Source organism: Canis lupus, chromosome 10 (assembly GCF_003254725.2).
Source record: "Canis lupus dingo isolate Sandy chromosome 10, ASM325472v2, whole genome shotgun sequence".
NCBI lineage: Eukaryota > Metazoa > Chordata > Mammalia > Carnivora > Canidae > Canis > Canis lupus.
Genome location: NC_064252.1, coordinates 39395041 through 39421747, shown reverse-complemented (window position 1 = coordinate 39421747; position 26707 = coordinate 39395041). Strand labels below are relative to the sequence as shown.

At 44.2% G+C, this 26707-nt stretch overlaps 1 long non-coding RNA gene across 18 annotated transcripts in view; it reads right to left on the bottom strand.

Moving 5' to 3' along the window:
- Positions 1-26707, bottom strand: part of LOC112669791 (uncharacterized) — a 113867-nt gene that overhangs the window by 47899 nt on the left and 39261 nt on the right. For 7 of the 18 annotated variants that reach the window (XR_007413555.1, XR_007413559.1, XR_007413553.1 and 4 more), the window contains exons 2-9: positions 22332-22512; positions 21538-21769; positions 19001-19112; positions 18637-18659; positions 16689-16990; positions 16215-16508; positions 13648-14473; positions 12434-12557 (exon numbers count right to left, since the gene is read on the bottom strand). This is a non-coding gene — a long non-coding RNA (uncharacterized LOC112669791). Of the gene's footprint in view, positions 1-8752; positions 9997-12433; positions 12558-13647; positions 14474-16214; positions 16509-16540; positions 16991-18636; positions 18660-19000; positions 19113-21537; positions 21770-22331; positions 22513-22600; positions 22702-22730; positions 22919-23984; positions 24098-26707 lie in introns of those variants that run through there. The other 11 variants (XR_007413560.1, XR_007413556.1, XR_007413558.1 and 8 more) reach the window with 11 other exon arrangements.

The following is a 26707-nucleotide window of genomic DNA, read 5'->3' as shown; positions in this document are numbered from 1 at the left end:
TGGCTGAGCCAGGCAGGCGCCCCTGTACTTATTATTTTTCCTGATTTCAAATATTATATGATTAAAGAAATTCTTTTGTGATTTTTTTTTAAATATCCTCTGTGCTGCATTTTTCATCAATGTGAATGCAATTTTTTCTTTTATAACCAGTCTCCATCCCCACTGCTAGGACCATTATAGGCTGTGCCAGCTGTAGGAATTCTTACCTTTTCACAGTCTTTTGTCTATAAAGCACTAAAAGATGATCTTAAACAGCAATCGGGTGCACTCCCCCTCCTCCCACACACACAGACACCTCTCATTAAAACTTTTCAATAGGCAGTGGTACCCCAGCCTCCAGCCATGCTGCCGATAGGAATTGTGTCTGTCTGTCGTCCACTCTCATTCTTGTCTCCCGTTCCTTGTGCTTATAAAGTTCTTCCTTATCTGGGGCCTTTGCACATGCTCCCATCCACTCAGAAGGCTGCGCCCCCCACTTTCTGCATGCCCAGCTTCCTGTCTTCCTTTTGGGCTCCACCGAAACACTCCCTCCAAGGGGTGGCTTCCCCAGACCATGCTGTCTGGGGTGGCTTTCTCTTGCCCACTCACCTGTATTCCAAACCCAAGTGTATGTCCTTCACAACAAATATTCCATCTGTAGGTGTTTTCATTTTACACCCGTCTATGTGCTTTGTCTCTCTTCCCTGCTAGAATGGAGGCTCCCACATGACAGGAACACGACTCTTTTGCTACTTGAGCATTGCTGGTAGAGAATTGGTGCTCAGTAATATTTGTGAGAGGAAGGAAAGAAGGAAAAAAAGGAGGAAAGACAAGATATTGACTTGAAATCATTTCCCTGCACTCTAGCCCCAAAATGTTCTATATTATTCAGGGTGAAAAACCTTAGTTCTTCTGTTAAACAGACCCCTGAATACAATGGCTCCTAGGATCGAACTGTATTCTCTTTCACGTTCTGGAGTTGGACAGTCCAGGCTGACAGGATGTTCTGTTTCACACAGTGACGAAGAGATCCAGATTTTTTCCTTTTTTTGTCCCAATCCCACAGGGCCCTGAGCATCTGCTTGGTTTAACGGGGTTGCCAGCACATCCAGGTTCCAGCCCATGGGAAGGGAGAGAGAGAGGAAGCCCAAGAAGAGCCAGTTGCAATGAAGACGTGAAACAAGTTGTGCACATCGCTTCTGCTCACATTTCATAGGCAATAAGTTAGTCTTAAGACCAGAAAGGAAGGTTGAGAAGTAGAGACTCTAGCTGAATGACTTCCATGTCCAGGGAGAAAAGAACAGATTTAGGGAAAAGAGCCATCTGCCACATGTTCTTCGACTCTTTTCTGAGTAGAAAACTTTCTGGGGCCTATCCCCGGGTAGCAGAACCTGTGGGTAGCCTGCCTTTGATTGGAGGAAGGAGAGCTCAGCCCCATCCCCCAGGACCCCCACTGCCACGAGGGAGCTGGTGGAGGGGGTGGCAGGCGTTGCAGCCACCTTGAGCACTGAGATGCCAACATGCTCAATCCTTCCCTTCTTCTTTGACTCCGAAACTCAGCGAACATCCAGATGGGTTTTTGTTTTCAAAAACAAAAATTTCCCATCCATTTCCTCACTCCCTGTGCCAGAAGATGCAAAATGCAATTGACCAGAGTACCTGCTGCTCTAACAGGAAGCAAGGGAAATAAAATAGGCAGACCTCTTTGGTGTCCCTGGGACCATTCTAGTGTGGCAGCTTCCTTCAATGTAATTTTGAGTAAATCATTTAATATCCGTAAGACTCATTTTGCTCATGTCCAAAAGGGGAGCTATAATACCTTGTCATGTGGTTATTGTTAGAATTAGCTCATGAATGTAAAGATTTTAGTTCTTCTTAAGAAATATCTGGCACCCGGGTGTTTATTTGTCCTTCATTCATTGGCTTTTCTCTTGCTAAATCTCAGCCTGATAAACTATCTCTCTTCCTCAACGGATACCTCGGGCCCACAGCCTTAACAGTCCAGTACACTTTGTCTCTCGTTCTCTCTCAATTCCTGTCCCACGCTTATTCACATTTTTTATTTAATGCCTTGTGCTATCCACTGATTGTTTCATCAGTATTTGTCCAGTCTCGCTGGCTGGATTGCAAGCTCCCTGAAAGCGGTAGATCCCAATGTAAGTTCCCGCAGCTCATGACATCTAACACAATGAGGGGATCACATAACACCAGTCACACAAACACTCAACAAACGCTCCACTGGGTTGCCGAAATAAAGATACCAGCAGATTGACGCTAGATCTACATGACCTTAGAAAAATAAATTAATTCAGCATATTAGTCCCAAATGTTAGTTGATTCGGGATTTCTTTTTCAAATAGTAAAACGTTCTGCTTCTGTGAACTGAATGACTAACTTAGTATCCTTGTGTGGAAGAAGCTGAAAGTGTTGCCGAAAATTTTATTGCACCCTGAAACTTCTGGTAACTCAGGATGCTGCCTTCTGGGTGGTGTTTATTCTCTGCCACAAACACCTGAATTACTGAAATTGAAATCCATCCAGATTCTGTTTGGGGTTCCAGCATTTTGTGGACTGGCACATGTGCCTGACAAAAATCTGGGGAATGCTTGGCCTTTCATTCCTCTGAGAATTATGCCATTTTCCAAGAAAAGCTAAATAGCTCATTCATGTTTCACCCTCTGTTCTTCCAGGCTGGTTTCCTGAGGATATTTTTTAGCCAGACTGGTGTGTGTGTGTGTGTGTGTGTGCACGCGCGCGCACACGCATGTTTTAAATAGGCTGCTAGAAACTGGGAATTTTAAACTAAAACTTATATTGAATGATTCTTGAGTACATTATCAGATGAAGAATATTATCCTTATTTCATCTATTTTAGACTTTTAAAAAAAGGGAACATATGAATGGCATTCAATCAGTGGCTTTTGTTGACGAATTCCCCCAGAGTATAACTTAAATCCACATGAAATCTCTCAGTACTGTTTCTGAGGGAAGCTAACTAATAAGTACCATCAGGTAACAAAGCTGTTATGCTTTTCTTTCTGCATCACGTTTATCAAGAGAAGCAGGGAACTTCTTATTTCAAGGGCTTTTTGTACAAGGAAACCTAATGTGGCCTTAACACGCACTGAAGTCTCTAGGGGGAGAAGTTACGAAGGAGCAAAGCTCCCTGACCGGACAGCATCCTTCAGGGTTTTCCAGCAGGACCGTGATAAGTATATAAACCACCCACAAATGTGGGGCACACTCCAGGCCATCTGAAGCCCTGGACCCTGTTTTCAAGAAGAGGAGGTGCCATGAACTGTGAAACACGGAGCCCAGACTCACTCCCCAAACCTGAGCAATAAGCTTAAATGCAGACAAGGAAAATACTTGGTTTGGCTGAAGTGGACAGTTCAGACCAGTGTGAACTGGGCTGGCCAAAGAGTCCAAAAATCTATAAAAGTTCTTTAGAAAACAAAAAGGCATTGGTCAACAGAGGTGGCCTGGCAGTGTGTAAATGTGTTCCCCTCAAAGCTAAAGTTGAAGCGTCCCTGAGTGCATCCAAAATGTTTGTTATACCTCCATATAAGACTAAGGTGAATTTTCCTAACTTCTCGGTTTTGTCTTCTCTAGGGTCAGCGTGAGCTTTTTCCCTAATTAGGAAATTTCATCAAACTACAAGCTTTAAATATATATGTATTATATATATTTATATATGTATTTCCTTCCTCAATATGATGAAACCAGCAAGGCCTTCTAAGAGGACTCCCGGAGGAGCTCTTTATCACAGAGGAATAAAAGTACGTGGTAGGCAAGGGCACAGAGCAAAGGGTAGGGCTGTCGGGGATTCAAGGACCCCATCGCAGGGACCTATACTTTCCTGTAGGTTCTCAGGGGCTTGCTGAACTGGTCTAAGAGTGAGCGGGTCCCTGTGGCCCCCTCACACTACAGGCGGTGCTGAGTCATAGGGGAGCAACACAACCCGAAGTCTGAGGACATTTAGTCCAAAAGTGTGCAGGTGACAGCAAGCAATATAGCTGATGAATGGTATTGTTCCACGGCATTGTCTTCTAACCTACCCTGGCAGTCAGGGTCCCGGAGAGAAACAGAGGGCTCATTCAAATGGGGGCCTCTGGAGAGGCTACTGAAGGGTCTGTTTACAGAGGTGGCATTTGGGTCAAGAAAACCAAACCTTGGTGAGCAGATATCACCCCTGGGCTTGAAGCAGCACTGGGGAGGGGTGACTCCCACCAGACAGAAAAAATGATTGTGTCATTCTCGGGCCAGGAGGGGGCCTGAGTGGCCATCAGTACCCTGACCTCACTCTCCTGTGCCTCAGTTTCCAGCTCCTGAACCCGCCAGACTGTGGGGGCAAAGAAGCCACTGATGCCACCTTCAGTGACCTACTTTCCCAGGACTCTCCACAGAGCAGGGTGGGAAAGGGGAGAGAAGGGGTCTAGAGGGCAGATGGGAAAAGTCTAACCCACATACTAGCTACTTTATTTTTAAATACTCATTTCCTACCTTCGACCTCCCCCCACTAGAATGTAAGCTCCCAGAGGGCAGGGATTTTAGCCGGTCTGTCCTCTCCCAAGTACCTGCACACAACTCAGGCACTCAGAGAGTATTTGTTGAATGGCTGAATAGAAGCAAAGAAGAAAAACCATCTGCCCAGTATTTAACAGCAAGTAAGTAATAAGACAAGCAGCATTTTATATAAGGTAAAAATAGTTCTTAACGGGGTGTTTCCCTACGGTAAACTGGTTCTTATTTTGGCCATTCTGCCCAAAGCAAAATATAGCCAACATACATAAGAAGGAAAATATGGTGGGGTATAAGATTTGCTGAAAAGATTATATTTATGCTTTGCTTGGAGTGAAGAAAAGTTTTGGGAAGCGGACCGAAGAATTTTAAATTGCCTTAAAGAAACACAAGAAATACATCTTTCCCCTAACTTTCAGACCTGTGGTCTAGGAAAGAGGGGACAGTTGCCAGAATTCTTAAAGAAACTCAGTGTTAAACAGTGAAAAGATGTCAGGTTGTGGGTTTCTTTGCCACGGGAGGCTTTAGAGACCAACATTGTCTGGATTTGATGACAGGTAATGACATTAACTAATTACAAAACTAATCACATTTGGAGCGGTGGAAGCTGAGATCATGATAAGCATAATCAAATCCCTGACTTCAGGGCTTCGGGAATCAGAGGATAAGTTTTCTCCCCTCGCAAAGCTTGACCAGATGCCTCTTGGAGGAGGCCTTTGTCTGAGTATTTTGGAAGATACTGATGTGAGTCGGAACCAGTATTCTGGATCACAAAGCCCCAGTGGCTCAACTGGTACTAAGCGAGCACACTACAGGGATGCCGTGTGTGTCCCCACTGGCTGAAGGGGGGACTTGTCCACCCCGTCATTGTCAGGAGCTCCATCAAGGTAAGGGGATGACCGGTTGGGTCACGGTGGACAAATTCCAATCCGTGGGAGTCCTGGTGTCTTCCTCCACAAAGCAGAGGTTAAAATAGCAATCACCTTTGCCTCTGCAAATTGCCATGAGAATCCAGCAAAAGAGTTTACTCTGCCGATTATAAGCTGTTTTAAACATAACAAGTATTGCTAGCATTAATCCAAATTACGGGCCTGAATCTCTATAATGTGAATATCTCAATCATCAGTAAGGTGGAGAATCTTTCAAATAAAGAAGCGGACCGCCTTCTGGTGGCAGGAAGGCCTCCACCGCTCTCTCGCGCCCCTTTTGCTCTCTCTGGCCCCGTGGGAGGAAAGGGAAGAGGCGGGCCTCCATCAAAGCATTTCCAGCCCTCTAAGGAGACAACAGAGCAGTGGCCCTGGTCATTCTTCTCATCTGGTAACATTCCTTAAGCCCCAGTGTAAAACTTGAAAGGAAATGAAATCCTAAATGCAAACACTATCTCTCCGTCTCCTGGAAAACGTTCTACCTCTACGTTCCCTCTCCTACCAATTCACTCACCCTCAGTTAAAGCCGCCCTTTGAGTTAAACCTCACTTTTCAGAAACCAAGACATCACTTAAGAAAGAGAAAAACATTAAGAGATCCAGATTTCAATTAACTTTGCCATTGATTTTTGCATAATTCTGGGGGAGGCATTATTCTTTTGGTAAAGCAGGGGCAAAGAACTCTGAGATGAATGGAGGCTCTGATGACACCAGCAGACTAAAACACACGAAGTCCCGATCCCCAGGCCCGGCTGACCAGCAAAAATATTCAGAAAATGGCCTAGAAGAGAGACCTGCCGAGTTGCCCATAACAATGGAGACTCTGACACTCTGGTAAAAAGCCTTCAGCAAATAGCCTTTCCTTGCACATTTCCATTTTCATGTAATTTATGTTTGATGTTCCCACAACAGTGCGATTTTTCTAACCAATCAATAAAACAGATGATCCAACCTTGCTCTTTTCAAAGCTGCAACTGTTTGGTAATTGTGGAATACACACCGATCATAACAGGAGACCACTGGGTTCACACTGCTCACACCTGTGAACACACATGTGCACGCGCTACATAAATACAATAGAGTAAACCACTGATACAGATATAATTTTTAATGTGTTGTGTCATTGAATGTCTATCAGAGGAAAAAAGCCTGTGAAAATAGATTTAAAACAACAGGCAGTTTAATCAGATAAGTACACAGCATTTATCTCTGTCCTCTAGAAATATGATTTCGGCATAATGAATGAAGGGAAGGAGCTCATTGGAATACAGTCCTTCTGAGCAACAGAGTGAAACCAAATATCATGGAGAACATCATTCCCAGGGGGGCACTAGGGGGGGTTTGCTGGGATGAGGAGCAAGGCATCATCATCAGCCAAAGCAGGGAAACTGTTAGACTTGAGCAAAGGAAATACGGTGTAACCATAAATGATGCAATTAGGAATTTCATTTTTAAAGGTTTATTCCAACTCTACTTGACTTTCCAATGGGGAGTTCAAGCCTGCGATAGAACTCGGCAATCTCTGGAAGCCCCTACAGGAGTAGAACAGAAAGTTCTCTGCTACCTTTCTTGGGGCACCCGGGAGCCTCAGGCAGTTGAGCATCTATCTGACTCCTGATTTTGGCGCAAGTCATGATCTCAGGGTCTGGAGACTGAGCCCCACGTTGGGCTCTGTGCTCAGCAGGGAATCTGTTTGGGGTTCTCTCTCCCCCTCTGCTCCTGCTGCATGCATGAAGAAGAAAAAGAAGAAGAGGAGGAGGAAGAAGGAAGAAAGAAGAAGAAGAAGAAGGAGGAGGAGGAGGAGGAGGAGGAGGAGGAGGAGGAGGAGGAGGAGGAAGAAAGAAGAAGAAAAGAGAATCACCGTTCCAGGAAGTACAAGGGAGTGAACTGAAGCAAACGTCCTCCTCTCAAACAGAAGGCAGAGCATTCTATTCAGTAGCCACGTAGGCAGAGCTATAAACGTGAACTTGCTGCTCTCTGCTCTTGTCGGAAGGAAAGCATTAGATTTACATCTGATGATGTGGCTCTTCCCTAGGGATGCTGAGGGAACGAGGGGGCTTCAGGTGAGGAAGCCCGAGCCCAGGGCAGGGCAGATGGCAGCCCAGCAAGCTGATGCTCAGGGACTCACTGACTGTGTGCTATGCACCAGCCCGGTTCCCAGGGCTTCACCCCTCACCCAACCCTGTGAGCAGGTCCTGTCACCCACTGAGTTTTACAGATGATGCAGGGATACCTGAAGTGACTTGCCCAAGGTCACATGGTTACTAGGTGCTGGAGAAGCGCTCAACCAGCCAGCCAGCTCTGAGCGAACCGAGTAACTGCAGTGCTGCTGCTGCTCAAATGAGCTGCATTTAATTGAATGGAAAGTTGGAAAAGTGGCAGCCTTGAAAGGAGGCAGGAAACGATTTGGCTTAATTATAATCATCTCCAAAATCAAAACCGATTTGCTGAATTCTCCCCCTCCACCTCACAAGCCGTGCTCGGCAACACTTCCATGAGGACAGAGAGACGACAACACAGTCTCTCTGTAGCCCCTGCCTGAACCTCCAGGCTGAATCCACCTGCCAGGTGGAACCGGACCCAGCACTAAGAAGCACTTCAGAGACTGTGCGAGATAACCAGGGGCCCATCACAGACGTCAGCTCGAGATGCCGGGAACTCTGAACCCCACCACTCAGCCTTGTGTCACCCTATCCTGGGCCCCCCTGGAGGAGCGGAGGCAGGCTGACCCCAGGGCTCACCCAGTGTGACTCATCCATTTCAACCTTGCAGAGGGTTGCTACACCTTATCACAGGGCTGGTGCTAATCTCCATCCACAACTCAGGCATTAAAAAGATAAGTTTTTAATAACTTAATATCATGTCTATTTGGAGGCCTCATTCTTCCAAAGTGGCAGAAACTGAGTGATGGGATGTCCCCTTCACCTAAACCATGGCCACATTCTGGGGATTCTCAGTTCTAAGATGTGGTAGGGGAGAGGCTGGCAGTGTCTGATGGCAGGCGTCTATGCAGGCAGCCTCTGATTCTCTGATATGTCAGTCAGTCCCCCTTCCTCATCCTCACACATCTTTGGCCCAAGCTGTTCTGGACACCCTTGTGTTCCACCCTCCCAGCGCCTTTCAGGTGTCCAAGAGACCAAGGACAGATCTTCTCCTCCATGCCCCTTCCCCCACCATCATGGGTGCTAAATGTCCCCCAAGACTTGTTCTCTCCACTCTTTAGCTGGGCCTTATAGGTTTCTGCTCCCCCAAGGCTGTAGCAAAACAAAACAATATGCAGGGTAAGCCTTACATCTAGAAGGACTTCACAGAAACCCAACAACAGAGGCATGGCCAAATAGAAATTTATTGTCAGACACAACAAAACAATTGGGCTCAAAAGTGCAGTCAAGGAATGGGGGCAGGCTCTTGCTAGCCTCCAGCTGGGCCCTTGTTTCACAATGGCAGCTGTCCCCTGGGCATCACACGCCGGGTGAGCAGGACAAAGTCCTCCAGGAAAGAAGTGGCTACAATAGACTGTGGCCCGTGTTTCACACTGAGCAAGGGAGGCATCTGCCCATTCCAATCTGCAGCATGGTGGGAAGGTGAGCTTTTGGTGTCCTCCATTACAGGAGAAGCCAGTTAGGAGGAGCTTGAGGGTGTCAGCCCAAAGAATCCACCACGACCAGGGAAGACTCGTTTTTTCACTGTCGCTTCCCTCCTGCCGAAACAAGTAGGCACTGGCCTCATTGCTTGGATGATGTAAAAGTGAAAAGAAAAATACTAGTGGCCAAAGGTTGCTAATGCTTTAGAAGCTATTTCCCACCTCATTGGTTAAAGAGTACTTGGGTCTGGGTAGATGCCCAGAGGAAGTTCAATGCTACCGGCTCCCCTGCAGGACCGATTTGGTGACCTAGACATCTGAGACCTTCATTCAAACCCCTGCACTCCCAGGCTGCATGATGTCAGCCACAGCCTCTGTGCCTCCAACCCCACCCTGGCCTGGTGCAAGAGACACAGAAGGCACTTGGTGAATGGATATTGGGTAAAGAAAGGCTCAAGTCTGTGAACTGGGAAGGCTGGGTCAGAATGTGGCAGGGGTGATTCCTAAGACGTAGGATACAAGACCCAGTCGCTGAGGGAGAACCACAGAGGCTGAGCTATTTAACGCCAGCTGCTACCCAGCTCCTTCCGGTGGTCTGGAAGGGTCAGTTCAGGGCTCAGTGCACCTGTAGAGGCCGAAGGACCCCCTCCCTCTCGAGTACAGCTTCAAAATCATTTTAACCACTACACAGAACAGCTGACCCTCCTGAGTCTCAACCTTAGGTCTGCTACACTACAACTTCAGGAAAGTTCTTTTGAACCAAATCTTCACCGTCTATCAGTAAAACAAAGACTGTAGGGTTACTGTGAAGATGGCAGGTAATGGATGTAAAGCCCCTGTCCGCTGGCCTTCTTAACCCATGGTAATAGCTCTTCTTGCAGAAGATGCTGGAGTCTTGGATTGCACCAGGAGCAGAACTCTACCTGCCCACCCGGGGCAGATCTCCTCCAGGCCAGGAGGTGCTCCAGAATTGGGTTTGGTGGGTTGGCTGTTGAGGAAGAAGGATGGTGTGAGGCAGGTTGGCTAACAACACCCTCCATTCTCGCATGGCCAAGTGGTATGGACCTGTAGGAATTCTCACCTGACCTCAATTCTGCATAAAACTGTGGATACTCAGGTGCCATGTGATCTCTAACACAGTAACACCACTTGCAAACTGATTAATTCTTTGGAGCTCTTGGGCCCCCTTAGGACTAACACGTGCTTCCACCCAGTCATCCATACACAAGTGTAAGAAGTGCTATAATCAACGCTGTTTGGTACAACTAAAAATGATATGCTTGGCAAAAAATAAAATAAAATAAAATAATAAAATATAAAATAAAATAAAATAAAATAAAATAAAATAAAATAAAATAAAATAAAATAAAATAAAATCAATCTCTGGCTATGTTAAGTAACATAAGAACCAAGGAGGAAAGACCCATAACCAGAGGAGGGCTGGGTGTGGCCACCAGCCACAGAGAGAAAGCCAGAGTCGAGGAAACAGGACGTGCTCTGCTTGGCAGAGGGGAAAAGGTAAAAACTGTCTTCAGATATTTGGAGAGAGCTTTCATGGGCAAGAATGAGCTTTATTGTATGTGCCTCAAGAAGTAAAACGAGAGCCCCTCGTGGAGTAGTCCATGAAGGCGTGCTTTGACTCAACTGAAGGAAAGGATTTCAGTCACTGCATTTGAAGATGAGACGGGCAACCCTGAGTGGACAGTGAGCTTCAGAAGCTAACGGTCTTTAAGACTGGAGGATGAGTGCTTGCTGAGGAGATCACACCAGACCTGCCTCGTGGGGGCTATGGTGAGAATCAAGATCATTATTTCCAACCCCCCTATATGCCACCTCTCAGGTGGTGACTCAGGTGGTGACAGGCTCTGGCCTGTCAGCAGCTTGCTTCCCCCAAGCTTCCAGGCTATAGACTTTATTATGCACAACCCAATGGAGCCCCTCTCATGCCCACTTAGCTGGAAGGAAGCTGGCCCTGCCCTCCCTTCCTGGAGCTTCCCCATTACCCCTGAAACATGAGACACTCCAGTGAAACTCCATACCCAACTGTGATCAACCCAGAGGTAAGAGGGGAAAGTAGAGCGACGTTAATATCATGAGAAAAACTATTCACCAATCAGAAGTGGCAAACAAATTCTATATTTGCTTATTGCCATCCTTTCTCTATTAATCTATCCTGAAATCTAACCAATTCTGCTCTGGGAGGACAGTCTCTGTATTCGTTTCCCATGGCTGCTATCACAAATCACCACAAACTTGGTGACTGAAAACAACAGAGATGTATTACTGCAGAAGTCTGCAGGCAGCATGGTGGAGGTGCCAGGGAAGGCTCCCATCCTCACCTCTTCCAGCTTCCAGTGACAGCCCACATTCCTTAGCTTGTGACCACATGACTCCAAATCCTACCTCCATTGTCCCCCTGCCCTCTCTTGTGTCACTCCACCTCCATCCATGCCTCCATCTTCTAAAGACATCTGCAACTGGATTTCGAACCTACCCAGATAATCCCAGGCCATCTCTCCATCCCAAGATCCTTAATCACATCTGCAAAGACTTTGGCACAGAAGCTTGCATACTCAGGTTCTAGGAATTAAGATGCAGACGATTTTTTGGAGGGCTGGTGTCTAGCCTACCACCATCCCAAGGACAGAGCAGTCGCTTACGACTCACGCCAAGTTGGGGCCACATCGATAACGCACCATTGTTATTTGCTCCTTTGGCCTCAGCCTGACCATCATTCTCCCCAACTCCCTACTCTGGGACTGAACTCCGCAAAAGAGACAGCGCCTGAGCTTTTCCTACAGTTCTCCTTTCTAGGAAACCCAAAGTAATACCTGTAAGCCATCGAGAACACTGCCCACAGTAGTGGCAGTAACAGTGGCTGGAATAATGCAATAAGTTCCCAGAGTTTTCAAGGAGATTTCACTTTTTTTTTTTCCCAGAGCATTGTCTAATCACTTAAAAATAGGCTCTCCACTGAGGAAATGGAGGTCATCTATTTCGGTGAAATTTTACACTGTGTTGAAAGATTTATTTCCCCTCTACAAAACATTTCCAGCACGGTGACAAGGCTTCAGGAGAATACCTGCTAAAAGATTAGAATTAGAAAAGGAAGGGTTTTCCCACAGCAAACAGAAGAAGATTCGCTCAATTACAGGGAAGTTAAATAAATTAGTTAATGCTTACAAATTTCTTACAGATGAAAAGTGTTATCTGTATCACCACTAAGACCTGCTGTGAATAGGCTTTCTCGGTGCTAAACCAAATTATGTTTCTTAAAACAGCAGCGTCCTGGGTCCTGGGAATATCCGAGAAGTAACATGGCTTTATTAATGAATTGCACAATCAGACAGCAGCACCTCCAAATTCACCTGACTGACTTGTTGTAAGGGAGGCAGAGGAGCTTAAGGCAGAATTTTCTACTGTACCTCTCAGAGGTCTTTGCAGGTGATAATTCTCCGATGGAAGATTCTGGAAGGTCTGCTTGTTTATGAGGCAACTTCACTGGCACCTTTGCTTCAGAGAATCATAGACTTGCACTCACAGATAAACCTGGAAAAAAAAAGTAGCCAACAACACTGAATATGAAGAAAATATTGGCAAACTTCCCTGTTAAAATAACAAGTGTCAAACACAAAAACTTTCAAGTTTTTCACTTCTCCTACCATGACAAGGCAAATTTAATATTTTGGTGGAAGCTGCTTCCTCCAGGCACATTTGATAATCATCATTTCAAAACTTACAGGACACATCATTGAACGAATACAATCTGAATGAAGGCTGTATTTAACAGTGTGGTAAATAAAATAAGTCCACATCTGGTATGTTTAATTTATGCCATTTAATTGGACAATCCATATTTGAAAATTCCTCTGATATGGATTCCCTTGGACTTTATTTATATACAAAATCCTAACTTGCAAATCCTTGCAATCCAGACCTAGATTGTCTCCATCCTTTAGCTGCTGGTACAATCTGCCATCAACACTTCAGCATCCCTCTTTCTCTTTGCTCTCATGGTATGTACACACACATAAACAGTACACACACACACACACACACACACACACTACATAAAACAACATGGCAGGCAACACTGTTGGGTGACAGGATTGCTCTCTCTTTCCCATCCCATCTATTCTCTTGTTCTCCATATCACAAATAAGGGCTAACTCCTTGGGCAGGATGGGGGAAATCAATATCGTTGATATAGATCCAGAATCTATGTTGTTCTGGAGGATTCCAGCCACAGGGGTCCAAAAACAAAATTACTCTATTTTCCAACTCTTCTTCACACAGCCCTCACTCTCCCTGAGACATTCTGCTCCTTTTACATTCATAGCAGGCTCTTAAATAACGTTCAGTAATGAATGAGTGAACAAAAAATGAACTAAAGAACTGAGCATTTCTGAAACCGTGGAAGAAGCGTGATGTAAAGAAGCATATGGTATACTGGAAAAGAATGGTGGCTTAAAGCAGGAGAGCTAGCCTCCAGCTCTTCTGCTGGCTGACTACTTGATCTTGGGTAAGCTGTCTCATTTCTTCACGTGCCAAAGAGAACACTTATCCTGATGTTTTCATATGTCACAAATATAGCATCTGATGGTTTAGAAAACACTTGGGACTCATGTTCTCTTCTTACTTGATCCATCCAACTACCAACTGGTGACAAAGGATGCCCATCTTTTGGCATGGAAGCAGACGTCCACAATGTTGACCATAAGGTCTTAAGGTAGTAAATCGAGGTGCGCTCCAAGTCAGAAGTCTTGGCACCTTCTCCTCTGTACAGTTGACAAAAGAAGACCCGAGCCACAACCAGTGACTTCCACTGAGACAGTAATGGCAGAGCCTCTTTCTCACATCATGATCTCCTGCACCTGATCTGCCTCACCTCCTGCTGTCTATACACCAGTCCTGAACACCCATTACGTAAGTACATTACCAAAAGCCCTCAGCATCTCACCAAATGTGGACTGTCATCGAAATTCCCATAAATACATTTCTCAGCAGGGAAATGTATAGATACATAGATACTCCGTGAATGGGATAGGCTCTATCAAGAGTCAGCACACTTTCTCTGTTAAAAAACTAGTTGGTAAATCTTTCAGATTTTGTAGGCATATGGTCTCTGTCGCTACTGCTCCACACTGCAACACAAAAGCAGCAGCAGACAACCCATCCACAAATGGGTGTGGCTGTGTTCCAATAAATCTTTATTTACAAAAACAGGCAATAGATCGGACTTAGCCTGCAGGCCTGTGTTTGCCAAACTCTTGAACCGCATCAACTTCCAGAAACATCTTGATGTCAAAAACATTATTTTAAAACTTCCTTTCAGAACCAGGGTCCTGATGACTCTTGATGAACACATACATCCAGGCACCTTTGTCCCTCTTCTTCCAATGTCCTCTGATAAACACCGACTGGCAGAGAGGACATGGAGCATTTATCCTTCGACTGCAGTTATTCTGGAAGACAAAGCAAGGGCAGAGATTAAAACCAGCCCCCCGGTCTTTGTGCCATACCCAGCATATCAAGTGCCCCTCTTCAAATTGTACTGAGTTCACTGTCTACCTAATGGAGAAAATAGAACCATTCTTTCACTTAATAGTCTTTTAGTAAGGGTATGGGGGTAGGGGTGGGAGGGGAGGCCAGGTTTACTAAAGGCCCTTATAAAATGCCGGCTGAAAGGAATAATGCTCCTTGGCACCACAGAATCTTTTTCATGTGAAGCTACATGATCACTTTTCATTTTGTTTCTCAAGCACCCCATGGCACCCATCCATGTATTAGGCTAATAACTGCATGAATCTAGTTAAAAGGAACCAAGCAATTATTTTAATTAGAAGAGAACAAAAGTAACACTCCTGGATTCTGTCTTAAGGGGGCAAGAAGGAAGTAGTCAGGGTTCAAAAAGATCCCACAAAATATTTTTGTGAAAGGAAAAATAATTAAGGCCAAATTTAGAATGTACTTGCAATAAATGGGCCAAATAAAATGAATGGCACCACTGTGCAACTAAAACCCATTCATATATAAGAGCCCCAGAAAGTCTATTTTTATGTGATACCATTTTGAGGGTACAGCCAATTTTACAAAGTGAAAGTGAATGTCTAGTAGAGACTTTAATGATCCTTGTGAATCTCTTACACAACTTCTTATAGGGTTTCTGTGTAAACTCTTTTATTAATAAGAGAAAAGGGGAAGGATATTGGTCAATTTGCCTTTTAAGGAGGATTATTTTTCTCATTTAAATTCTTGGAGCAAGGTGTCCAAATTTGTTTCTCTGGAAAAAAAAATCTATCTTTATAGAAAATCCTTGTTACTAATCCATTCTACAGAAAGTGAATCCCACTGTAAGGGTTTTAATCATTTGAACCGAACTGTCATTCAGGAAGAGATTGCTATCTGCAGATTTTCCGTAGTCTTTGCCTTCCTTCCTCCCTTCTGGTCACAGCATTAGGGCTGTGTCACTCCCTCTCAGGCTTCCAAAAAAAAGATGAAATGAAACCCAAACTAGTCAATTCTTAAGTGTTGCTCCTTCCGTTTAAGTCTGTACATGTTTTATTGAACACCTGTTACCTTTGAGTATGCAGCAAGTTATAGATGTAGGTATGACCAAGATCTGAACCAGCCTTCAAGAAGTCCAGAATCTAATCATCAGACACAGAGGCATGGATGCAAAGGAGACCATGCCACCCCAGCTGGGTGGGATGGAGGGTCTCTGACCTCAGTTGATTGTTAAAGAATGGATTGCCCAGGAGAAAGACATGGAGAGTCCCTTCCCAGGGGAAAGATCAGCATACAAAAAGCTGAGACATAAAGAACCCCAGAGTAAACACTGGGGACTGCAAGCAGATAGAGTTGCTAGAGTGTGCAGCAAAGACCCAAGAGGAGCAAGAGAGCTGCCGGAAAGGTAAGCGAGAGCCAGGTGGTGGGAGAATTCGTGTTCTATGTTTAAGAGCCTGGACTGCCTCTCATAGAACAATGGAGAGCCACCAAGCAGTTTTCAACAGAGACTATCATGGCCAGCTGCCCATTCTAGAGTGAGCACTTGGATGGCTGGGAAGGGGATGAAATGGACACTAAGTGTCCCACAAATGCCATAGCCCAAGCAAGAGGTGGTAAGGCCTTGTACTATGGAGAGATGGAGATAGTACTGAAGGGGATTTGAGTTAAAAAAAAAAAAAACACTCTATGGAACAGTACCTGAAGGGTCAAAGTGGATGAAGTTGGCTTTGAAGTTTCTTAGTGGGGAGCAGGTGTTTTATCTGAGTGCTTGTCATGTATGTCCAGAAAGCTTCTCATCTTATAGGTCCTCCTTTAAATCCAGGATGAGCCCTGATCATGGTTCCAGGATTGAGATGCAGTAACAAATGTCAGCCTTGGGCACACAAGCAGATTGTGAGTCCCGGAAGGTAGTGTAACTTCCCTTCTCTTCCCCAGGCAAACACAGAAACCAGTCTCCTGCCACAAGTCTCCATTAAAATTCATTCCAGAAGCCTGGAATGAAAGAAATTGTAATGAATACTTACAGTGCTGGTTACTTTTATGTGTCAGCTTGATTGGGCCAAGGGACACCCAGATCACTGGTAAAACATCATTTCTGGAAGTGTCTGTGAAAGTGTTTCAGGAAGGGATTAGATTTTGAACCAGTAGATGACTAAGGAAGACCACCCTCACCAAAGCAGTGGGCATCATCCAATCCATTGAGGGCCTGAATAGAACATAAAGTCAGACGAAGGGTGAGTTTTCTCTATGCCTCAGCTGAGACATCTATCTTCTCCTGCCCTCAGGCTTCAGAGCTTCTGGTTCTTGGGCCTTCAGAATCCACCTAGAATTTACACAATTGCTCCCCACAAACGCTCTGTGATTCTGAGGTCTTCAGACTTGAAGTGAGTTATGTGACCAGCTTTCCTGGGTCTCCAGCTTGCAGAGAGCAGACTGTGGAACTTCTTGGCCTCCATAATTGTGCTAGTCAGTTCCTATAATGAATAAATACACACACATGCTTACACTTGGTTCTGCTTCTCTGGAGAACCTTGACTAATAATATACTTAAGGCAACCTACATATATTTTAAATAACTATATTACATTAGACTTATTTATGTTTTAATGTATTAAATAAGATACAGAGGACACTTCTCCAACTCATTTTATGAGCCAGCTAAGCCTTGATAACTCACCTGACAAGGATATTACACTAAAAGAAAGCTACAGGTGAGTCTCATGCTTGTGCCTTGTTGTAAAAACTATCAAAACACGCTGCAATACTTCAAATAAATAATATATCATAACCAGGTTGGGTTTAGTCCAGAAATGGAAGATTGGTTTAACATTAAAAAACCTATTAAATAACTCACCGTACTAGCAGAATAAAGTGGGGGGGGGGGTGTCTACAGGATCATTCTATAAATAAGTACCTAGTTTATGACAAATCTATCCTTTCAGAGGCCTGGAGAAAGAAATCTTTTTCATTCATGGTATAGGGTAAATAGATATTGTGGAGAAAAAAAAAAAATTTGATCCCAACTTCACACCATATGCAAAAAATCAATGACATATGGATTATAACTCTGAATATGAAAGGTAAAACAATAAAGCTTCCAGAAAACAATATGAAAGGATATTTTTCATGGCCTTGGGATAAGCAAAGCTCTCTTAAATAAGACACAGAAAGCACTAGCTACAAAGGAAAATATTGCAAAATTAGGCTACATAAAAATCAAAATGTTCTATCCATCCAAAGACACCATAAAGGGAGTAAAAAGTCAAATTCAGAGTGGTATATGATATTTGCAATATATAAATCAAAAAAGGATCTTATCCTTCGGGCATCTGGGTTGCTCAGTCAGGTAAGCATCCAGCTCTTGGTTTTGGCTCAGGTCATGATCTCAGGATCGTGAAATAGAGCCCTGCATTGGGCTCCGCTCTGGGCATGGAGCCTGCTTTGGATTCTCTCTCTCCCTCTTATCCTTACCCCCTTGCCCCTACATACACATTCTCGCTCTTTCTCTCTTAAAAAAAAGGATCATATCCAAAATATATAAATATTTCCTACAAGACAATAAGAAAAGAAGATCAGTGCATTGGAAACATTAGCAAGACCCTTGAAAAGTCCATTCACAAAATATCCAAATGGCCAATGTACATGAAAAGATGCTCAACTTCTTAATAATCTGGGGAATCAAAACCATAATGAGATTCACCATATCACCAGAATGACCAAAATTAAAAAGATGAAGAATATCAAATGTTAACAAGCGTTCTCTCTCACCCACCGCTGGTGGGACTAGAAACTAATACAACCTCTTTGGAAAAGTGACGTCATTAAAGCTCAGCATGGTCATGCCCTACACCTCAGTAACTTCCCTCTTAGTCTACATACGCAACAGATATGCATGCACACCCACCAAGATGTGCATGAGCAAGCATTTGGCAGTTCTCCGAAATAGCCAAAAATCAACAACAACCCCGATGTGCATCAGGGGCAAAATGGTTAACTGTGGTATATTATTGATACAGTGGAATGAGATAAAACAAGGAGAATATATTGCACCGCAGCAACACAGACACAGCTCACAGACACTATGTTGAAAGGATGAAACCAGATGCAAAAGAACACTTACCAAAGGAGTCCATTCATATGAAGCTGAGACAAAAACAAAAACAAAAAAATAAAAAACAGTCAGCAGAGTGGTTATTTTTGAGGAGAAAAGGAGAGTCTCAGCCTAGGGGCAGGCAGGAATGTTGGCTATATTCTCTTTCTTGTCCCAGGAGGTGGTTACAGGATGTGTTCTCTCCAGGAGAACACACTCCAGGATAACACACTGAGTCCCATGCTCTGCTCTTTGTAATCTTCGATAGATGGAACTCCAATAAAGCTTCCCGCCCAAAATTTCAAGTGTTGATTTCCATTTTCAGATGCAGTAAATGAAAGCACTAAATATTGTAGAATATTTTGATCAAAATCCATCAGTGGCTTATTCTCACCTATGTCAGTGTGCTCTCCGGATGTCAGCTACAGAGCAGAAAACAGGACGAACCAATGAACCACACCTACAGTCACAAATCAGCTGGATCAAGAAGAACAGAATGCCTTCCCCTGGAGGAAAAATGAATAAAACCAGGTCCTTGGCAGTTTCGCTAAAAGGTAAGTAGTGTGTGAGGAGAACAAAAAGTTAAAGCCCCAGTATGTAAAATAAAGACACACTGAAGGTCCTCCTGGAGGCTCATACACTGCTAGCCTTCTATACAGCGGGATTAAAGGGTAACAAATTTAGGCTGGCTACAAGGAAATGCTTTCTTACGAAATGTGTAATTAACCTGTAGCCAATGGTTTACTAAAATCCAACTAAAAAAAAAAGAAAGAAAGAAAGAAAGAAAGAAAGAAAGAAAGAAAGAAAGAAAGAAAGATAGATTAGCTATTTATAGCAGCCAAACCAGCATCTGTAGTTTCACTGACTAATATCGTATTACAAAGACTCCCCTGCTTCCAGGCAAAAACTGATAGCCAGCCAGGGTCAGGAAGAAAATTGCCCCTTTGGTGTAGTATTGCACAGCTCTTGTTATCTAATATTGGACAATTCGAGGGGCTGCGCAGTATTCGCACCCCTGTTCAGGGCGCCCGGCTCAGGGATCCAGGATGTGGCCCTGAAACAGGCTATTGTTTTAGTTCTGGATGGCAACACCTGTAGAGCTGTATTTAGGCAACACCTTGTGTTTCCAAAAGGTAAACACAATGAATATAATCAAAATTGTTTCAACACTACTGTTTTTACATCAACAATCTATAAATATATGGAAGAACTCAATATACGTGTGAAATAAACAGAGCACGCGTACCTACACCAAGGTAATTCCGAAGACAGCTCTATAATTTAACAGCTTGGATTGCAATTGTTGCGTTTTTAGGTACGAAAAACACAGATATTATTCATCAAAGTGATTGTCCTGCGCACTTGTATACCTTATATAATTTATTTTTTCAGGGCTTTTTACTTCAAAGGAATCACTAGCTAATGACATTTCAGACTTAAGAAATTTTTCTGATAGCATGCTGGAATTCCCTCAGGGACAGGATTGTGAATAAGTGGATTTTTTTAAAGATCATTAACAGATATTACAAACCAATTCAAACTGAGCGTTTTCTTTGCAAATTACCTTTAACTTTTAAAGCCATTGAAAAAAAAGACAGTGAGTGATTTAATTTACTTAACCTGTCTACAAATTGCAGCTTTGTGCTACCTCGGTGACTGCATTTCCAACCAAAAAATATCTCTAACTATCTCTAATAGAGATATTTTTCTAAATTATCGCACTCGATGAGTGATATTTCAAAAGATAGTAATTTTTTTTTCATTTAGCAAGTTGCCCTGAAATTGAGAATTTTATTTTATTGATATGTTTAAAGTAAAAACAGAGCCCGGCACTGTCTATATCTGTTACTTAATTAAAACTCTCGGGTAATTAGCAGGTTTATCATTTCCTGAGAGAATGGATATGGTGGAGCTTTGGTGATAGATTCTGGGTTTTTTTTGGGGGGGGGAGCTGATTTTTCTATTTAATGATCAAACCATAGTTTCTGGGCTAAAGAGCTAATATTTGGTGTGAGAAGCACCTTTATTCCCCCACGTACATCAGGTCTGATGCTTATTTGCATCAACACCCCGTTGTGTATGTTTTCCATTCAAAGAGCTCCCGGGGACTTCAAAGGGAGTTGCCTGCAAGGACAGTCTACGTGGGAGTCCTGAAAGACTCCAGAACAGGCCCAGAGCAGGGAGAAACCATGCCAAGACTAGCTCACACTGGAGCCCCCAAACCATGTCACAAAATTAAAGGGTCTCCCCTGCCTACGCCATCCCACAGCGCACGTGGGAAATGTCCCCAGGCTTGCCAAGCACTGCGCTGGCTTCTCGGGCTACTACTTATAAATATTTGATGAGTAGCGTCCCATTTATAAGAAAGTATGTTAATAAGAATATTCTTTGAAATTGGAGTCCAATGCAGGTTTTAAAAAGGCTCATTGTTTGAGGTACTACAGATTTCCTTCTTTTCCCTTTTAAAGTGCAAAGTCAGCTTACCACAAACCCAACTACAACAACAAGAAAACTAACATCCTTTCGGACGTCCCGTCAATAACAAAAACAAAAAAGAAATGGGTAAGGTTCTATTCTAAAGGATGGTCTATTTTTTTGGACGGATTCGTGGATTTTTTGCAGGTAAAGGAACAAAGAAACTAATATTCCTTGAGCGTCTCTTGTGTGCCAGATGTTCTAATTCTTCTCTTTTAATCCACACCAATATATTAGGAGGTAAATTGTATTATCCCCATTTTAAAAATGGAAAATGAGCCACACGGAGATCGGACAATAGGGTGTCTATTCCAAAGTCCCACAACGGTTGAGTGCAGAGAGGGTCTGGAAACCAGATCTACCCAACCTCAAAGTCCATGTCTGGTCTCTACCTCACACTAACTCCAGGTGCCTGCTGGTTTTAGAGGGATACAGCCCTGCCCGGTCTTTTCTCACCTCTCTGAGCTGGTCTCCTCATCTGGAGATACCACGGAGACAGCAGGAGCACCTGCGCAGCCCAGCATGCTGGAGGATGACAAAGACGGAGGGCATCCGAGTGTGGAAGAGCTTCGTACACCCCACACTCTGGACACAGTGTCTCATTCACCTTGCCTTCGATTTCAGGCACACTCTGCAGCATCAAACTTTATTCGCATCACTGTAGCTTGGTCTTTTTGTGAAAATAAATCTAAATGGGAGTGATTTTTCATGTAATGTAGAAGTCAAAACCATAGCTTAAAAATAAAATACAATAAAATATATAACATAAATAATGATAGAAAATAAAATAAAAGACACACGGGACATTTTCTGACCCCGGAATATCAATCCGTTGATTTAGTTTATACTCATTCAACAATCTTTACATACGCTGAGTTGAAGCTTAGATGTTGCATCATCACGTCAGATTTTACCTTGCCTTTGCACTGAGGGTAAAATCAAACATCCAGATAGGACCCACCTACAGGGCCAGGTGTGATGTGATCTGATGCCTGCTGGCCTCTCAAGCCTCCTCCTGAGCAGCATCCTGCACTCGCTGCTCTCCAGACACAGGGCCAACAGGCTGAGCTGGAGTCCTGCCTCCTGGGTCCCCCTTCTGCCGGCTGGCTACTCACCTGCTGCCCCCTTCTCTTTGTTCCTGACTCAGTTTAAACATCCTCTCCTCCAAAAGACCTTCCATTGCCTTTGGATCCAAAGTAGCCCAGCCCTGATCTTCCCACTTCTTTTGGTTTCCTTCAGAGCAATCTTACCATGTGTGACGCTCTCTGGTCGGTCCCTTGTGTGCCATCCATCCATCCATCTCCCCAAATCGAGTGTAACTCCAGGAAGTCAGAGACCAGCTCAGGCTTGTTCCCCCGACTCTGTCTCCAGACCATGGGACAGCCAGACATAAAGGACATGAGAAACTGTGTTGCCTTAAAGCAGCTGCACCTGATGTAAAATCACAAAAAGTCCCAGTCAGATACTCTGTTTCATGGCTGGGGTGACAGCCCTTGAACTGAAGGAGAAAAGCTCTCACGTTTCCTCCTGCACCAAGCTCAAGTTCTCTTCCCTGCAATGAACCCAGGCCTCCTCCCTGCCAGGTGGCAATGCTTGCCCAATCTGGAAACAGGCGGCCTATGTTGACTCCCAGCCTGGAAACGTCTTACCTGTTGGCTAGAGTCCTGCCTGCCAAGAAGGCACGGCTTCTCCTGTCATCTCAGTGTGACATGCCAATGAGCCCAGTGCCCTGAGGGGCCCAGGTGTGACTCTCAGGTGCTTCCAGGGGTTCCTCTGTCCGAGTTAGCAGGGGCTCTGGTGACAGCCCTGGGACCTCAGCTTCTGCTGCCCTAACCAATCCCCGCCCACGCTGTCACAGGGACAGTGGCAGGCCACCCTCACAGCACACCTCTTCCTAGCCTTAACCATTTTTTTCTTTACCCAATCATTTACAAATTAGAGAATACATATTTGTTGTAATAAGTGAAATGACACTGAAACAAGTGAGGACAAGCAAAGGTAATTCCCTCTCCCTGGAGATGACCACGGGCAAGCATGCATATGCCTATATCCATGTATTTTATGTACATAGTAATGGAGAGAGACACACGCTATATATAGTAAATACGCATCACGTTTATTACATAGTACATATATTTATTTATACTTCTATATACCTGGGATCCCATACTTGCTGGGACAATTTTAGTGTGGGATTTTATTTAATTACCACTGCTTTATGCATTTCTTTTCCCCTCCCGGGTGTGGTTATTCCCAGGATTGACAGGAAAGCACAGGTGTGCTCCAGCCAGGTGACCACACTTGTGTGCAGTGGCACCGATCTCCCTGTCTGCTCTTAAACACACCTGCCTTGGTCACACTGGGCTTCAGACCAGTCTTCAGAGAAGCGGGCTCTGCTGGTGTTTTCTCTTTTCCGTGGCTGGTTTAGAGACATGTGAGAAGACGCCTTCACCTCACCCCCCAGGGAGATCACAGACCACCCTCAGCACGATCCCATTTGTTTCCTATCACTCCTTGGCCCATCTTGCTCCCCTCTGTGCCTACTCAGCTCCTGTCTGGAGCTGCCAGCCCCTGTGCTATCTCTGACCTTGTCTCTTTTCCAGTGACCTTCTCAAAGTAACAGATCTTCAGGGCACGTCCTCTTTCCCTTTCTTCACAGGTGTCCCTCCGCATACCTCCTCCAGGAAAGCTCACCCAGGTCTTTGCTTGGAACCCATTTACTCAGCCCATTTGCCCTCAGGTGACGATTCCTCCTGACCCTCGCCCTACCAGATCACAAATTCGATCAACACATTGGTGTATTGCTTTGTAGCTTGCAAACTTATTCAAATAGGTTGCATCAACTAATTCTTACAATAACCCTATGAAACAGAGAGGAATGAATCTACTGGTCCTCAGAATACCTGGGTCTTCAAAGAAGTTAGCAGGCACCTTGCAAAGCAAGTATCAATATAGCCACACACAAAATATTCAGCTTCACTACTGTTACAGGAAATGCACGCTGATATCGTCTGGCCTAGGAGTTAGCAAATATACAAAAGAATGATTAATACCGTCCAGCAAGGGAGGACATGGTTGCAGGCAGGAGTTCAGATCGGTGGCACCTCTCTGACCCATAACTTGCCAACACATAGTGAATTAGAAAACCGTGGGACCATGCAATTCTTCCTGCCGGAATTTGTCCCAAGGAAATAAACAAAACTATGCAGAAAGTTTAAGCTACGAGGCGGTTTTAATATGTGACTGATTAAGCTGAAGCCCAGTCATGCAATAAAATGCTCTGAAAAAAAATTAAAGATACTAAGGTAGAAGAATATATAATATCAATATATAATACCATGCGAAGATTTTTATGTAAATAAAAAATGATTGCATAATAATATGAATTGTCGGAGTCCCGTACAAATGATAGATATGCATACAGATGTAAATATCATGCACCCCAAAATGTCAAGAAAGGCTATCTCCAAGTGATGACATTATGGGTGATATTTATTCTCTATTTTCTAATTTTTTTCCAGTAAGCACATATAATTCTGTAAAGAGAAAAATAAGGTGATAACATTTAAAAAATTGCCTTTGTCTAAACGGAACCAGTTCCACAATTGAATATTCAGCAAATATTTATTGAACTTCTATACACAAAGCAATCTGCTAGGTGATAAGGATGCAGTGGTTAAAGTTTTTTTAAAGAGAGAGAGAGAGAGAGAGAGAGGTGGCTGCTGCCCTGAAGAAGGTATTCTTGGAAAATGGAAGAAAGCCAGTGGGGGTTGCTGGTTGCAACAGGGAATGCCACCGGGCACAGCTGGAGCTCATTAGGCATTATTCTTCCCGAAACCCAAGAAATGGCCTCAGAGGATATTAATGCATCCGGTCATGCTTGGGTGAGACTGAGCCTCAGAACTGGACCTGGCTCTGAAAAAAAAGTGGTTTCTGAGAGTGGAAAATGGAGAGAAAGCAAGAGAGTGAGAACCTCTCCTGCTCTTCAAGCTCTCAGCTACTGTGTCTCCTGCCAGCCTGAGAAAAATGGCTGGAGTGGCCTGGCTGGGGAAGAAATGGTCCCATGGGTTGCATGACTGCTGACATTTATAAAGAGAAGGCCCAGAATGATCTGTCTTTTAAATAAGTGATTAGTGAAAGTTGAACAAAACTCCCTGCACGAGACTCCCTTTGAGTCTGCCCTACAGAGAAACATCCAGCCTCCTACTGTTCCTAGATGACACTCCCCCTTTCACTGTGCAAGACTGGAGCCTTGTACACACATCATATCTGTTTTCCCAGCCCGGAAGCCATCCCCAGGAAGTGTGGCACTTCCACAGTCTGCAAGAAGTCTTTGCAGCCTCGTGGGTACCATTTCGTTACCCCACGGGATCACTGTCATACTCTAAGTTAACGCAGGGCATCTGCTTTGGGTTGGTTTTTTTTTCCCCCCACAAATGATGAAGAATTTGTGTTGATTCTTCCCCCAAAAGGCCACTTGTGAGCAGTGTTCATTTGGAGGCCTGGCTGAGGTTCAGAGAGGGACCACGGTGAAGGGAACCAGCCCTCCTGAGGACTGAACTCGTGATCTCATTAGCACAGGGTTCTAATCAACTGAGCCACCAGGCACATACCTCATTTAAGGCAGTAATTTGCTAAATGTTAATTCTTAGATTAACTACAGATGAGTAGAGTTCCATGGGGGGAAAAATGAGAGAGAATTTGTTAATTCTTGAAAGGAAATTTGGGTCATCAGTAGATGATTCCTCTGGTTAGTTTTAAGATCCAATTCCAGCATCTGAAGATGATATTCATTGGGATCTATGCCACTATCATTTTTTTATCAATACCATGATCAGGAGAACTTCAAGGAAAAAGCAAATGGTGTCACTTCTGCATGTGCAGAACACTACATAGATCCCTCCAGAGTTTCTATTTCAAACTTCAGGAACAAACCTTGGGTAGGAATAAGAAGGAAAGGTTTCCATAACTGAGGCAGAGATGGTCCTCTTGGAAGGGACCCCAGTCCCTTTGCCTCCACTCCCTGCCCCTGCCCAGAACCCTGATTCCTGTGGAGAAAAGACCTACCCTCTGTGGGAAAGGGAGCCCCGGACCCGCAGCCCTGTCTCAGGGCATGCTGTAATCCATTTGCCCTCTCATCCCCCAGCCGGGCTCTGAGGAGCCAGTTTTACAAACAGCAAATATGGTTTGGAACAAAGTTTTGACACTGACTCGGTATCCTGTGCTCGTATTACATTTCTATGAATATTCCACCGACTTTTCAACTCTGAAGAACAAAGTTTCCGCTCTCAGGCTACATTTAGCATTCAGGCCATTTCAACTTCAGTTGCTCCCACCCTGACAGCGATCTTTGAAACTGATATGGCCCTAAAAGAAACCAGAATAACTTTTAAAAATTATTAATAATAATAGGCTAGGTTCCCAGTCTTTGTAATCTTGTGGAAGAACCTCTGTGAGAAAGCACAGTGGGAATTGAATTGAACGTGTGCCCACTCTAGCTTTTCCATGGAAAAGCTGGCCTGCAAATGCATGCTTGTTCTGCAAGAGAATGTCTACGAACTGGAAAGGGATGGGAATGCAGCCCTGCTTTTGCATTTATCAGTTTTTGCCCCAAGAGCTTGAAAAA